This window comes from Narcine bancroftii, chromosome 8 (assembly GCF_036971445.1).
Source record: "Narcine bancroftii isolate sNarBan1 chromosome 8, sNarBan1.hap1, whole genome shotgun sequence".
In the NCBI taxonomy this organism is placed as follows: Eukaryota; Metazoa; Chordata; class Chondrichthyes; order Torpediniformes; family Narcinidae; genus Narcine; species Narcine bancroftii.
This window is the reverse complement of record NC_091476.1, coordinates 150472803-150489065: the sequence shown is the minus strand read 5'-3', so window position 1 is coordinate 150489065 and position 16263 is coordinate 150472803. Positions and strand designations below refer to the sequence as shown.

General features: G+C 44.8%; 1 long non-coding RNA gene across 2 annotated transcripts in view; it reads right to left on the bottom strand.

Annotated features, from left to right (window-relative positions):
* Window positions 1-14507, bottom strand: part of LOC138741892 (uncharacterized) — a 212582-nt gene extending 198075 nt beyond the window's left edge. For both annotated transcript variants that reach the window (XR_011343852.1, XR_011343853.1), the window contains exon 1: window positions 14139-14507. This is a non-coding gene — a long non-coding RNA (uncharacterized lncRNA). The remainder of the gene's footprint in view (window positions 1-14138) is intronic.
* Between the last annotated feature and the right edge of the window lie 1756 nt (window positions 14508-16263).

Sequence of the window (16263 nt, the reverse complement as noted above, 5' to 3'; positions counted from 1 at the left end):
CAGGGGTAGGTCCCAAGGGGACAATTGCTGGAAAGGGAGGAGTGGACAAGGGAGTCACAGAGGGAGCGGTCCCTGCAGAAGGCAGAAAGGGGAATATGTGTGTAGTGGTGGGATCATGTAGTAGGTGGTAGAAATGGCAGAGGAGGATATGTTGGATGCGGAGGCTGGTGTGGTGGTAGGTGAGGATGTGGAATCCAGTCCTTGTTGCATGTGGGGACAGATGGTGCCAGGGCCTTGCCTATGTAGGCTTGTAGCATGGATTGCCCCACATAGCCAACAAGAAGACTACAAAGGCAAGGCCCATCAACTCTTCCTCTGTTGCATGACGACTACTTTGGTGCTGCCTCATGTAAACATGATGACCTATTTTACTTCATTCACTTTGCTGACAACTTTCACCCCCACCTCAAATTCATTTGGCCCATCTCTAGCAACACTCCCCCTTTCCTTGATCTCTGACTCCATTTCGGGAGACAAATTCTCAACAGCCATCTTCTATAAACCCATCAACTCCCACAGCTACCTCGCCTACATTTCTTCCCATGCTGTCCCTTGTAAGGATCCCATTCCATTCTCTCAATTCCTCTGTCTCCATCGAATCTACACCCAGGATGAGATCATCCACGCCAGATCATCATAAATGCCTTCCTTTTTCAAATTACACAGTTTTCTCTCTACTATCATCAACTTGGTGCATATGCACATATCCTCCATTACCTGCACATCTGCCCTGGCCTCCGCCGCCCCCATGCTCAACAGTGACAAGGACAGAATTCTTCTTGTCCTTACCTACCAATCTCCAAATCCAACACATCCTCTTTGGCCATTTCTGCCACCTATTACATGATCCTACCACTAGATACATATTCCTTTCTCCTCCCCTCTCCCCCTTCTGCAGGGTCCGCTCCCTCTGTGACTCCCTTGTCCACTTCTCCCTTCCCACCAATCGTCCCCTTGTGACTTACCCCAGTGACCACAGGAGATTCCCACACCTCCTCCCTCACCACCATTCGGGGCCCCAAACAGTCCTTCCAAGTGAAGCAACATTACATTTGTGAATCAGCAGGGGTCACCTACTGCACCCGGTGCTGCAATGGACAGACTGGACGCAGACTGAGAGATTGCTTTGTGAGCACCTTGGTGCTGCCTGCCGCAATGTTCCCAGTGGCCACGCATTTCAATTCCCAATCCCATTCCCTTGCTGACATGTCTGTCCATGGTTTCATGCACTGCCAGACTGAGACCACTCGCAAACTGGAGGAACAACACCTCATCTTCCGACTGGGTACCCTTCAACCAGATGGCATTAATACCAACTTCTCTGGCTTTCGTTAAACCACACCCCACCCCACCCCCCACTCATTTCTTCCTTTGTCACCCCCCCTCCCCAGCTCTGTCTCTCCCTTCCATCTCCTTTTGCATCAGCGTAAATTCTTACTTTATCCCTCATCATATCCAATTCACACCTTTTGCTGGTCAGGATTCCACCCCCAGCCGGCATTGTCTGATTTATAAGACTTTCTGAGATTTCTTCCTTTTGGCTCATTCTTGCCTATAGTGACAACTATCCATCAAAAGGCTGCTCAGAGACTAAGGAGGCTCTTAACTGTGATGCATTAGAACAAATTCATAGCAAAGTCCAGATACGTTTTAAACGGTTCATTAATGAACACAAAAGCACTCGTAACATCCATGGTAGTGTGGGAACGTCCATGCAGCGTGGGAACAACTGTGGTAACGGTCGACAGAAAATATCAGAGCCATACTCACCCTCCTCGTCTCCATCACACCATACCAGTCCATACGGGCTAACCACTCTCGAACCCTTCGAAACCCCCTTGCATGAGGAAACCACCCAAGTGAATCAATCATGTGCATTGGAAGGAACAGAACGCACGCAGCCTCTGGACCCCGATGCCCCCAGCCAAACCAATGGCCATCAACCACACAGCTTTGGCTCCAACACGGCTTATTCCTTGAAGGGCTCAGGCCCAAAACGTCGGCGATATATCTTTGTCTCCTATGGACGCTGAAATGACTGGCTGAGTTCCTTCAGCATTTCGGTGTGTTTTTACGACAATCATACCGTTAGCAGATTTTTATGTTTCACTCAGAGATTAGGAATAGTAAAGGGGAAAAAAGTAACTTGTGGTAGTTGTCTATTTCTTTGGCTTGGCTTCGCGGACGAAGATTTATGGAGGGGGTAAAAGTCCACGTCAGCTGCAGGCTCGTTTGTGGCTGACAAGTCCGATGCGGGACAGGCAGACACGGTTGCAGCGGCTGCAGGGGAAAATTGGTTGGTTGGGGTTGGGTGTTGGGTTTTTCCTCCTTTGCCTTTTGTCAGTGAGGTGGGCTCTGCGGTCTTCTTCAAAGGAGGTTGCTGCCCGCCAAACTGTGAGGCGCTAAGATGCACGGTTTGAGGCGATATCAGCCCACTGGCGGTGGTCAATGTGGCAGGCACCAAGAGATTTCTTTAGGCAGTCCTTGTACCTCTTCTTTGGTGCACCTCTGTCACGGTGGCCAGTGGAGAGCTCGCCATATAACACGATGTTGGGAAGGCGATGGTCCTCCATTCTGGAGACGTGACCCACCCAGCGCAGCTGGATCTTCAGCAGCGTGGACTCGATGCTGTCGACCTCTGCCATCTTGAGTACTTCGACGTTAGGGATGAAAGCGCTCCAATGGATGTTGAGGATGGAGCGGAGACAACACTGGTGGAAGCGTTCTAGGAGCTGTAGGTGATGCCGGTAGAGGACCCATGATTCGGAGCCGAACAGGAGTGTGGGTATGACAACGGCTCTGTATACGCTAATCTTTGTGAGGTTTTTCAGTTGGTTGTTTTTCCAGACTCTTTTGTGTAGTCTTCCAAAGGCGCTATTTGCCTTGGCGAGTCTGTTGTCTATCTCATTGTCGATCCTTGCATCTGATGAAATGGTGCAGCCGAGATAGGTAAACTGGTTGACCGTTTTGAGTTTTGTGTGCCCGATTATCCAACTGCACGAAAACCAACAAGGTCGGGTCAGATACAGCAATGAGCTCTCTGAACCCTTCTCCATTAACAATGGCGTGAAGCAAGGCTGTGTTCTCGCACCAACCCTCTTTTCAATCTTCTTCAGCATGATGCTGAACCAAGCCATGAAAGACCCCAACAATGAAGACGCTGTTTACATCCGGTACCGCACGGATGGCAGTCTCTTCAATCTGAGGCGCCTGCACGCTCACACCAAGACACAAGAGAAACTTGTCCGTGAACTACTCTTTGCAGACGATGCCGGTTTAGTTGCCCATTCAGAGCCAGCTCTTCAGCGCTTGACGTCCTGCTTTGCGGAAACTGCCAAAATGTTTGGCCTGGAAGTCAGCCTGAAGAAAACTGAAGTCCTCCATCAGCCAGCTCCCCACCATGACTACCAGCCCCCCCACATCTCCATCGGTAGTTGTCTATAGGCCACAAATAATAACATTCTAGTGGCATAGACAATAAACCAAGAAATATCTGACAAATATAAGAAGAAATAGTAGTTATCTTAACTTACACATTGAGTGGGTGAATCAAGTTAGCCAAGGTAGTCTCATGACTGCACTTCCAGAGAACACTGAAGCAGGAAAGGCTACCGGCCACCATCATGTCAACCTTCTACAGGTACTCTATCAAGAGTGACCTGGCTGGCTGCATCACAGTGTGGAATGGTTGCTGCAGAGGAAAGGATTGGATCAATCCACAGGTTATTAAGAGCTGCAGAGAGGATTAATGGAGTTTCCTCCACCAACCCCCCCCCCCACCCGACCCCACCATTGACATAATCTACCGGGATCATCAAAGAGGGCACGAAAAATCATTGAGGACCCCTTCCACCCCACACAAAGCATCTCTCAACAGCTCCTGTCAGGAAAGAGATACAGGAGTATTAGAGCCAGCACCACCAAGCTGAGAAACAGCTTCTTCCCACGGGCACTGAGAATGTTGAACTTCCAAAGGAACTGCTCACACTGACCATCCGAGACTCTCATTATTTATTTATTTACTTGCATAAATGTAGACTTGTCCACATTATGTATTGTTTGTCTGTATGTGTGTTGTGTGTCGGCATTTTTTTCACTGGAGAATGCTGTTTCATCGGGTTGTACTTGTGCAATCAGATGACAATAAACTTGAATTGACTCAACTTTCTTGAACACCATGTTTCTGAACTGACAAGGGAATATGCTCGCTTAGATCTGGTCCAGTGCAATGAGACAAGTAAAATTACTCTGGTAGTTAGGTATCATCCAGAAAAAAAGTGATGACAGTATGATTAAATTTCTCAAGCAAATAGAGGGAATATTAGGTTGATCTAAAACCAGTGCATTATGGCTCGATGTGGGATGAGGGAGCAGTTTGCTAAGGTAGCCTGGGAGCACAGGCCATATGACAGGACAGTTGAGAAACTGTGGAAGAACTTTGTTCAAATGTCTCACTGTGCTCAACAAAAGTTGATTCCACTTAAAAGCAAGGACAGTAATAATAGGTGGACCTATTATCCAAAAGCCTTGGATAACTACAGAGATAATGGAAGGAATCAAAACTAAAAGCTCATGCATATAAAGTTGCCAAGAGTAGTGGGAAACTGGAAGAGAGGCAAAACTTTAAAAAGCAACAAATCATCACTGAGCAAGCAATAAAAAAGGGAAAATAGATTATGAAAATAAATGAGCATGATATATAAAATCAGATTGTACATTTTTTTATATTTGATTGGAAAAGGAAATTGTGTAGAGGGTAAAGAGAGATATGGATAGGTTAAGTGAGTGGGCAAGGATCAATCAGATGGAATACGATGTTGGTAAATGCAAGGTCATCCACTTTGGAAAGGAAAAGAGAAGATCGGATTAATTATTTAAATGGTGAAAAATTGTTAATCTTAAAATGTTAAAATCTTAAAAATCTTAATATGTTGTTAAGCAGAGGGACTTGAGAGTGCATGTGAACAAATTGCAAAAGGTTCACAGACGCAACAGGTTATTAAGAAGGCAAATAGAATGTTGGCCTTCCTTGCAGGAGGGACTGAATTTAGGATGAGGGAGGTTCTGCCAAATATGTACAGGGCACTGGTGAGGCCTCTCCTGGAGTACCGCATGCAGTCCTGGTCTCCTTACTTAAGAAAGGGTGTACTGGCTTTGAAGGTGGTGCAGAAGAGGTTCACCAGGTGGGTTTCAGAGATGAGAAGATTGGCCTATAAGGAGAGATTCTGTTGCTTGGGGATATTCAGTACTCACTGGAAATCAGAGGAATTAAAGGGGATCTGATAAAAAGATTTTAAATTATGATAGGCATAGATGCAATAGAGCCAGAAAAGTTTCCACTGGTAGATGAGACTAAATCTAGGGGACATCGCCTCAAGATTTGGGAGAGTAGATTTAGGACAGAGATGAGATCGAACAACCAGAGAGTAGTGAATCTGTAAAATTATCTACCCAAGGAAGCAGTGGAGGCTACCTTATTAAACCCATTTAAGACACAGTTGGATAGGCTTTTGCATGGTGGGGGAATTAAGGGTGATGTTGAAATAGAAGATTGATGGAGCTGTATCAATGACCGCGTTAGCCATTATCTTATTAGATGGCGAAGCAGGCTCAACAAGTCCAAATGGCAGAATCCCACTATAAATGGCACCTCTTCTCCAAACCAAAACACAATAGAATTTACCATGTCCTCACCTTCCAAAAGTAGTCAGTTACATTCACAAGCAAAAATACCAGACATGAATTTTTGCCACAAGTAAGAGTTGTTCCTTAGCATCACTAAGTACCCCACCACAATCATTCATAAGAAACTGAACAGGACCAACTAAACTACATGTACATCATTGCTATGACAGCAGATCAAAGGCTAAATATCCTGAAATCAGAAAATCACCCTGCTACCACGTACAGGGTGCAAGCTTGGAGCATGATGCAGGACTCTCCACTTACCTGAATGAAGATAAATTCAGTACCTCCCAAGAAGGTTGACACCAGCCAAAACAAAGTAGCCCCATTTAACTGGCTCTTTGTCAACCACCCTAAAACACTCTTGGGGCATATTTCAAGTTCAAATGCATGGTCACCTACACATGGTACCGTGAGAAAGGGTTCTTTTACCCTATGGAGAGGGTGCAGAAGAGACTTAATAGAGATCTACAAGATTCTGAGACACATAGATATGGTGGACAGGAATAGCAAATACCAGTTTCTCTCCAAAATAAAGGGAGGGAAGTTTATGGGAGACATCAGTGGGTAAGTGTTTTACACAGAGAGTGGTGGGTGCCTGGAATGCCAGGGATGGTGGTGGAGAATGAAATATTCAACTCTTGGATAAGCATATGGATGAAAGAAAAACAGAGGGCTACAAGGTAGGAAGGGTAGAGTACCTTTTTATTTTGTTTGGTAGGAATATACAGGTGGGCACAACATTGAGGGCCGAAGGGCCTGAACTGTGCTGTAGTGTTCTATGTCCATTTCTTTACGAATCATCCAGCAAGTCAACTTTGCAGTACAAAGTAGAAGAAAAAGAGCATGTCACAATCTTGTAGAGTGAATACCAAGCAAGGGCAGCATGAGGTTACTGTTGTGAGAGTCATCTGGCACCCTGATGGTTTGAGCTATTAAACTTGTTTAAACCTCAAACAAAATGGTGGCAATTCTGGAGCTGTTGTGATGGCAGCACTGCTCTGGTGCACACTCGGGAAAGCCGAGACACAGCGCTCCCCCACAGGGTCCTACCACTCAGTCCTACTGTCATCAGCTCCGTATTGGCTTTAAACGGCCTGTTAAAGGAGCTGATGGTGTTTTATTTAAAATCCTGCGACCATGAGGTCTGGGCCCAAAGTGGCCGCAGTGTTTGGCAGCGGTCTCGAGGGGGATGACGACTCTAAGGGAGCAGTAGAGTGGCACAGGAGAAGCAGACGAGATAAGCCAAAAGGATGGTGACCACAGCAGCAAACCAGAGAGGAGCTCTGTGGCTGAAGGACACAGACAATTGGTGACCTGTTGGCGAGGAAGCCACACAGGCTGCGGGCAGCCAGGGACTTGAGGTCAAAGGACTCACACTAGACTGTGGGCTGCTGGAGACTGGCTCATGACAACCAGGTCCTGGAACCAGGATTTGAAAGGTCAAGGTGGACCCCCAAACTCGTGTCGTAGGTTTGGATCTGGGATCAGGTTGCCAATGGTTTGACAAAACTAGTGTCTTGTACGGCTGGAGAGACTGTGGGAGTGCTGGAGGTGAATCCACGGACCCTCAGCGACTCTAGGGAGATTCTAGAGATGACAGGGTGCTGTAGTTACGCCATGTACCAAATAACTTCAATGGAATATGATCTTAGGGAACTTCACAGGGTGCATGCTGAGAGGTGCATTCTCCTAGCTAATAAAGCTAAAACTCAAGACCATCTTCTTCGAAGTGTTGTTCGCTATTTAGGATTAAGATAAGAAGTGTTTAGACTTCAAGGGCCCCAATTATCTACAACACTCACTCTTTCCCAGAGAATTGTGGGTGTTCGTTAAATGCAAATGTTGAAGATTGAAATCACCAGCACTTTGGGGACCAATGAATGGAAACTGATGGAAGATCAAACGTGATCTTGGCTTGTGTCAGAGCAGGCATTAAAATAAATTGTGGCCGACTCCTGTTCTTCTTTCTCACCGAATAATCTACTGACAAAACTGAACAGTAAACACCATCTACTCAGATTGCGCCTTCACATCAGAGTGTCATTTGTCAACACATGTTACACAAGGATATCATCATTCAAGCATTAATGATACAAGTTATCACTGAAGACAGCAACGGCTTTAACTTATAGCAGGGTCTTCTGATGACAAACACACACATACAGCCACATAATGCTCCTGCATGTCTAGAGCTGGACTTAAATATCACAGCACAGACCATGAATAAACATTCTGATGATATAACAGATATGTCTTAACACCCAAACCAAAGCAATGCTGATCTCACACAGATTGTACTTATAGTATCTCATGCACCACACCACCACATGGACTTTACCAGAGACTTTACTAGGTCGGAATATAATGTGTGGCAAATCACAGCAGATAATAATAATACATCCCACTATTCTGACCGCTGATCCAACTCCAGCATTTGCACCCCTCAGAATTACTAAACAACTAAAACAACCCGTTTAATGATCACAGTCCGTGATAATTACAGTGGGTGTTACGAGCCAGCTGAATAATGTGGGTGAGACCAAGCAAATGATCATTGTAAATAAGAAAACATTTTGCATTAAAGAGCAAATGTGGCAATATTGCTCAATACAGTTTATATAACTCGCACGCACGCACGCACTGAATGATACTATCAGAGGGAAAAAAGCTTCAATAATGTTTTACAGACTGCAATGTTGGGAAAATCGCTGAAAAAATTAACATAATTACTGCCCATGTTGTTGTTCACACTGGGCATCTTTTTAGACTGCAAAAACCTGAGTGCAACAGTCTTGGTTTGGACGTGCAGTAGAGTGGATGACTGACCACAAATTTTTCCAGTATGATTTACACTGTAGGCTTCCTCCAAGAAGTTGTAGGGTTCCTGCAGGATAAATCGCAGTGTAGGAATTGACTCAAAATTCCTGCACATTCCTTTTTTGACTGGCCGTGTAGCAGCAAAATTCCTTGATTTTGCCATTACATGCCTGCAGTCTAAAAACCCCTATTGTGGGACAGGGAAGATTTACAAGGATTTTGCTAGGATTTGAAGAACTGAGCCTCAAGGAAAGATTAAACAGGTTAGGATTTTATTCCCTGGAACGTAGAAGAATGAGGGGAGATTTGATAGAGGTATGTAAAATTATGATGGGCATAGATAGAGGAAATGCAAGCAGGCATTTTCCACTGAGGTTAGGTGTAATAAAAACTAGAGGTCATGGGTTAAAGGTGAAAGGGGAAAAGTTTAAAGGCTGCATTAGGGGGAACTTCTTCATGCAGAGAATGGTTGGGGTGTGGAACCAGCTGCCAGCCGAATACAGGCTCAGTTAAGAAATTAAGACATTTAAGAAAAATTTGGACAGGTACATGAATGGGTATGGAGGGATATGGTCCAGGTGCAGGTCAGTGGGACTAGACAGGAAAAACAGTTTGGCACAGACAAGAAGGGCCAAAGGGCCTGTTTCTGTGCTGTAGTGCTCTATGGTTCTCTGCGGATTGTGGTAAAAAAATAATTGGAGTATTTCATGTTTGTCCATATTTGGCTGTAGCTCTTCAAAAGGAAGCAGATTTAAATTCTATATAAGCCTGTGATAGTACAGATTCAATCACCAATCTGTACATATACACATTGGTGATAGAATCTGTACCTATCACATTCACCCCTTCTTTGAGAACCGACCCCAGGGTGGATGGAGGTTAGGGGCTGTACCGGTCAGGGGGTTTGACCATCCGGCGTGACGGTTACGCTTGCCCTCCGGTCCAAAGGTCTCCCCACCTCTCGCTGGCAGGACGTGCTCACTAGTGCCCTACACTCCATCTGCTCCTTCCTATGCACCACAGTCAATGTCACCCCCCACGAAAGGGTGTTCTCTTTCCCGAGGAAATCCGAGTCGGGTACGACCATACCAGCATGGCTCACAGTTCCCGGTCCAGTCCTTTTACGACACCACTTCCGGTACTCTAAGAACGACCCCTTGGTTGACCGAGTGACTCTGCGAACCCGCATTATTCCTACGTTGACTACCCAGACGGACGGGAGGACACAGTCTCGGTAAGGGACCTTGCCCAAGTTGGATCAGACGCAGCAATGCCTTTAACCTAACCTCCCTCTATTCCTTCTCCCTCAGATCATGTGCTTGAACCCCACCAGCTCAGGCCAGACTGTCGACAACGGCGTTGGGGAATTGAGCAAAGCAGTGGCCGCACCCTACAGGCCTGCCGGCGACATGACTCCGGCGACCCCAATCCCGGTGCCACGGCGGTCACGCGGATGGTCAGACCGCCTGACCGGTACAGCCCCTAACCTTCATTCACCCTGGGGTCGGTTCTCAAAGAAGGGGTGAATGTGATTGTACAGATTCTATCACCAATGTGTATATGTACATATGTACAGATGGTAGTGTAGGATGACTGTGATTGGCTGAGAGTGTAGCCACACCTACTGGCAGGTCTTAAAGGATTGCTCCTAGCCAGACCAGGTCACTCTGGACTGGTCGACCTACTTGTGATATGCTCCAGTCTTTTAGTTAATAAAAGCCTTGGTTTGGATCAACGAATCTTTGGTTCTTTCGACGCGCTCTACAATGCCCACACTCTATCTTGAAATGTCTTCAACTGTACAATGCACAAGGAAAGAGTTCGCTGACAGGTAAAGAGAATGAATGGCATCATGAATTACACTGTGACCCAGGAGATACACTTGTCTATACCACCCTATGATTTAGACTCTTCTCCAACACCAAACCTTTGAGGTAGCAATTGATTACTCACCAAAGGCAGGGAAATCTGTAGCAGAGTCAATTCCTGACCCAGTTTTCATGACAAATGCCCATCAGAGAGTCATTCTCTGGATTTTTGTCTTACCCGCCTTCATTTTTTTAAATATCTGAATATTGGCTTTCATTATTTCTTAATCGCAGACCAGCACACAAGGAAGTCTGCAGATGCTGGGGTCGAGCGCAATACACAAACATGTTGGAGTAACTCAGCAGGTCATGCAGCATCTTAGTAACCACCATTTCAGGCCTGGCCCCTTTGTCAGATATAAGCAAGAACAGGCAGGCCAAAGAAAACTACTCTCTTCCCCTCTCACTATTCAGCTTTTCTCTTCTACCCTCCCACCTGTATCCTCCTGTGACCTCATACCTGTTGGCCTCCGTTCTTCCCCTGCCCCTTCCTCCCTCCTCTCTTCTCCTCCTCCCATACCATTTTATTATTTCACCTCCCTGTCTTTACCTATACCTGGTGAAGGGGCTAGACCTGAACCTTGGTTGCCCCTTACTGTCTATGGATCTCATGTGACCTGTTAAGTTTCTCCAGCAAGTTTCTGTATTCCACCTTAAGTACACAGGTCTACACCCTTTTTTTTTACGAATAGTCGCTTTATGAACATTCGTTTTTACGAAGAAACCTGTGTTGGCTTTTATGAAAGGATTTGAATAAGTTATAAATGGGTTTTATGCAAATAGCCTTCTATAGTAGTGAATTGGTCTTCACTTTATGCCATTCCGGCTTATGAAAAGTTTCATAGGAATACTCTAATTCTGTAAAGCGGGGTATACCTGTACCTTTATTGACCAAACCCTAGGAACACAGAGTGAGAGGGGTTGGGGTAGCTCGGGAGGCCAAGACCTTTCCCAGACCGGCGATGGCATTTTGAGAGCACTTTGGTGGAAAACTTCTTTGAGAATTTTTATTGTTTGTCCAATTTACAAACTTCTTTTACATATTACTTGTTTATTATTTTCACTGCCCCATCAGAGACCACCCATGACAAACCCAGGAACCTTTGCTCATCTGTGGATAACAGGTTGGGGAATACTTCCTTTAGTGATCGTCTGGGGACTGGAGTTTATTTGATGAGATGCACAAGGTCATAAAACTGGATGGTAAGGCTGTCACTCACACATTTTCAAGATCTTGTACATCATTGATTATCTTCCTATAAATAGTTCCTTGTATTTTAAAGAATATCCAAAGGCCTAATACTTTAATTTGGATGGAGTTGAGTAAATTGGATCTAAAATTATCTGGAGATGGGAAAAATGAGAAACCATGTAACATATTGAATGGTCAGTTTGAACCATTCTTTGTTTTTTTTTCCCACTAAGAGATGAGATTGGAATGAAAGGGCATGTTCTTAAGGTAAAGAGAATCCTGATTAAGATTGCAATAAAGACACATTTCTTCTCTCAAAAAGATGTGCATCTGTGACATTTACACCTCAGAGAGCTGTAGATTTTGAGTTATTGTGGAAGAGTACATTTTTGGATCACAACATTATAAGGTGGGAAAATGAAAGTGAGGCCAAAAATTCACCATCTTCAAATTGAGTTGGGGTTGGGGATAAGGAATGAATCGCCCACTACCTCTCTTATTATGTTCTTCAGGCAAAAGTGACCTCAACTTGCCTGAATGACCATTACAAGTAGGGAAGAGATGCGCCATTAGTCCTCACTCTGAATGAGAGAGAGAGAGAGAGAGAGAGAGAGAGAGAGAGAGAGAAAAAACTAAACTAATTTGAAATGTGGAGTTAGGAGAATCCCATGGATAGCAAGGAGAACAAACTAATCAGTTCTGGACTGATTAAAACTTTTTTGTCCCCAAAGGGCCATGGTGATCAGCCAGAAACTGAAAGAGTTTGATGTTTGATGCATGGAACATTAAAGAATGGAAGAAATGGGCAGGGTTGGTAAAGTAGAAGAGCAACACAGCGAGCAAGGCTGACGAATGGGATCAAAGGAAGCCATAAGTGCTCCTCTGCAGCAGACTCAGAATGTAGTTGTTGATAGGTTGTCTTCAAGAGAGCTCAACCAATGGGGCCTGAGTGACTAATGGCTTTAATGGAACTGGACCACATCACTGAGCTGTGGGTCAAACAAAGACACACTAAATAAACCTCATTGATGATTTCCAGCATCACTGTTTGTAAATGCTATACCTCCAGAACTCAACATAAAATCAGTTTATCTGGAGCAAAAGACTAGGTTGACCACCCTTCTTTATCCACCCTCTTCTCCCACATCGATATTCCCTGAAACAGAACTATGCTCTTGTCTGAACGAATCTCTGCAGTATGCTCATTCTCTCTGTTATGTCTCTGTTTACAGAGCCACGTCATACATTCCTGGCCCCTGATTGCTCCCTTGTAAATGGAAGATGCATCTCTGAGGCAATGTCTATGAACCCCATCACCGATCTAAACACCTCCACTGGGTCACACACCCACCTGCCACTGACCAATCTGTTGTCAACGCACACTTGAAATGTGCACAAGTAGTGTTCTGCCCAGAGGGCGCTGATTCCTTTCACCCAGCAAGTGGCTTGTTAAGGTTTGTGAAAGGAAAAGCAAATGTGATCATTGAATAAATACAGGAACCACATTATACTTCAGAATTTAAAATACAAATGATGACTTTGTTCAATTAAAATGCATTTGTTCAAAATTTCAAATGACGAAGGTATATGAACAGATGTGTGTAAATATGTACTTTCCTGTTTAGAAAAAAATCACTATTATTTTCATTCTTAAAATAAAGCTACAGACTTGTGCAATGATGTCATCATCCTCCTATTAAATGAATGATTACTGGCCAATACCATGTAACGAGTGATGTGTTGCTATGGTATCAACACTATCGACCGGTACCTTAAGGGTTACAATAAAGCAGATTTATACTTATTCCCTCTTTCTCTGTTCTGTCACTGCTCTGAGGTTCACTCGAGGCCTCTGGAATGGTCTTAAGGTGAGCGAGTTAGCTCAGCATGCTCCCAGTCAAATACAAGAGTGGCTGAACTCAATCGCGAGGCAACATAAAAGCCAAAGGCAGCGAAACTGACAGCGAAAAACACCAGGAGTCGGCATTCATTTTATTCCACCTAGCCAAATGCGGATTGCAACACAAGCTGACTCCTGGGTGAAGTCTAATCCCTCTCTTTACCCCCTCTCATTCCCACCCTCTCTCTAACCTTCCCCCCGCCTCTCTGCACTGTAATATCTTGCCAGCTGCACAATGTTGTAACGTCTTCCACCACTCCTGCAGGCACCTGCCTTCAGACAGCAGCAGCATGCTGGAGAGGATATTTGATTTCATTTTTCTTTGGGAGCAGGAGGGGAGGGTGAATGGAGACGGCAGTGGGGTGTGGGGAGGGAAGAGTAGTGGAAATGATTAACAGCAGCTCAGGCAAAAAAGAACAGTGGAAGGAGGGGGCGGAAGGATTTAAATTATTTTTCAAAAGGAGAGAGAGAGAGAAATCATTCATTACAAATTGGATGAATAAACCGAATAACATACTGGCAGGGACATCAGCAGGCAGAGAAATATTCAAGACATCTCACACACACACACACACACACACACACACACACACACACACACACACACACACACACACACACACACACACACACACACACACATCAGCTGCCCCCCCCCCCCCTCCCGACTCACCTGGATAACAGTGTCCTCTGCTCTGTGTGAGTGATGGACTCTCCCAGAGGTACTGTAACTTAGCACCCCTGCATTCTGGCATTCATTGAAAAGGAGCCCCATCTACATGGCCCTGTCAGGGAAACCATCGCAATAGAACTCTGCTTCTCTCTATGGCTATCAAGAACCAAATTATCATATTTCATGTGTCGTCGCTCCAGCACTGCTACAAGCGTATTGGCTGGCCCCTGGAGCAGGAAATGTCAATGGCAATACATCGGTCTTGGATTCTTCACAATACAGCCGCGACAGACAGGACTTAGCAAGCTCATTGCAAGAGGAGTTCAGCTCCTGACCCTCTCTCTGTCGGTCTCTTTCTCTCCTCACATATACACACACACGCAGACACACAACTGGCTGAGAAGCTTGTACTGGAGCAGGCGTGTTTCCTGTTTTTTTTTCTTGCAGCTGAAGCATGAAAAAAGAGGACGTCACTGGGTTTGCACTCCTTAAGGGTATCAGGAGATATGGGTCAGAGTTCAGCTCCCTTTTTTCTCAATAGGACGTCTGTGTGCGACAACGAGGGAGCAGTTGAGAAGTCACGATGCGGAGAGAATGGGTCACTGCCACCAGTCACTTAACAACAATTCAAGCCTTATCAAAGGAAGGGATATGAGCCAGACAGTATACCGTCAAGCAGGTACCCAGCATGCTGCCTGCACCTGCATCCAGTATGGAAACACACACACACACACACACACACACACACACACACACACACACACACACACACACACACACACACACACACACACACACACGCACGCACCCTGAATAAAACACAGAAGTCTGCAGATGCTCTGATTGAAGTAAAAATACAATGCTAGAGAACCTCAATGGGTCAAACAGTGTACTATTCTGAAGTTATGTCATCTTGTCCTATAATCCCCTACCATGGGAAACATCCTTGCTACATCTAATCTGTCCAGACCTTTCAGCTTTCAAAATGCATTGTTCCTCATATGCTAACCTTTCATTCCTGGTATCATTCCAGTAAATCTTCTCCAAATCCTCTCCAATGCCAGTGTGTATTTTTGTCAAAAAAGGTGCCAAAACTGTACACAGTACTCCAAGCGAGGTCTCACCAGGGCTTCATAATCTTAACATCACATTCCTGCTCTTGTATGCTATTCCTTTAGAAATGAATGGCAATATTACATTCACCTTCTTCACCGCCAACTCAACCTGGTGGTCAACCTTCATGGTATCCAGCAGGAGGACTCCCGAGTCCCTTTGCACCTCGGAACTTTGAATGTTCTCACTATCTAAATAATAGTCTACCGGTCAATTTCTTCTCCCAAAGTGCATGACCACACACTTTCCAATACTGCATATCATCTGTCACCTCTTTGACTGTTCTCCGCATCTATCCAATTCTCTCCACAGCCTTCAGGTATCCTCAGCACCACCCACTCTACCACCTGTTTTTGTATCATCTGGAAATTTATCCACAAATCCATCTATTCCATAATCCATATCAATGTAAAAATATGTTTTCAAATATTTAAAGGTCATGAAAAATGTCATAAAAATTTATTTCAATTAAAGTCACCCCTTAACATTTGTAGAGTCAGAGTTGTACAGCGTGGAAACAGGCCCTGCAGCCTATCTCATCTCTGCCGACCAAGGTGCCTACCTGACTTGGTCTAGTTTACTTGTGTGGTCCATATCCTTGTGCACCACTCCTTTGCATATACCTATTCAAATATCTTTAAAACATTTTTAAAGTACCAGCCTGTACCACTTCCTCTGTCAGCTTGCTCAATATACCCACCACCCTCTCTGTGGAAAGAGTTGTCCCTCAGACTTCAGTTCAATCTTTCCCCTCTCACCTTCAATCTATTTCAGATTTATTGTCAGAGTACATACATGTACATGTACAACCCTGAGATTCCTTCTTCTGCAGGCGAGACAGGATTACCACTTATTGGTACTGCAAAAATAACTACACTGCGTATACATGTCAACAAATAAAGAATTGTAAACAGATAACAAATGTAAACAAACTGTGCAATACAGAGAAAATTTTTAAAAATCAAGTAAGAGTCCTTAAATGGTGAATGCGGGTCCAACTTTAAGAGGAATT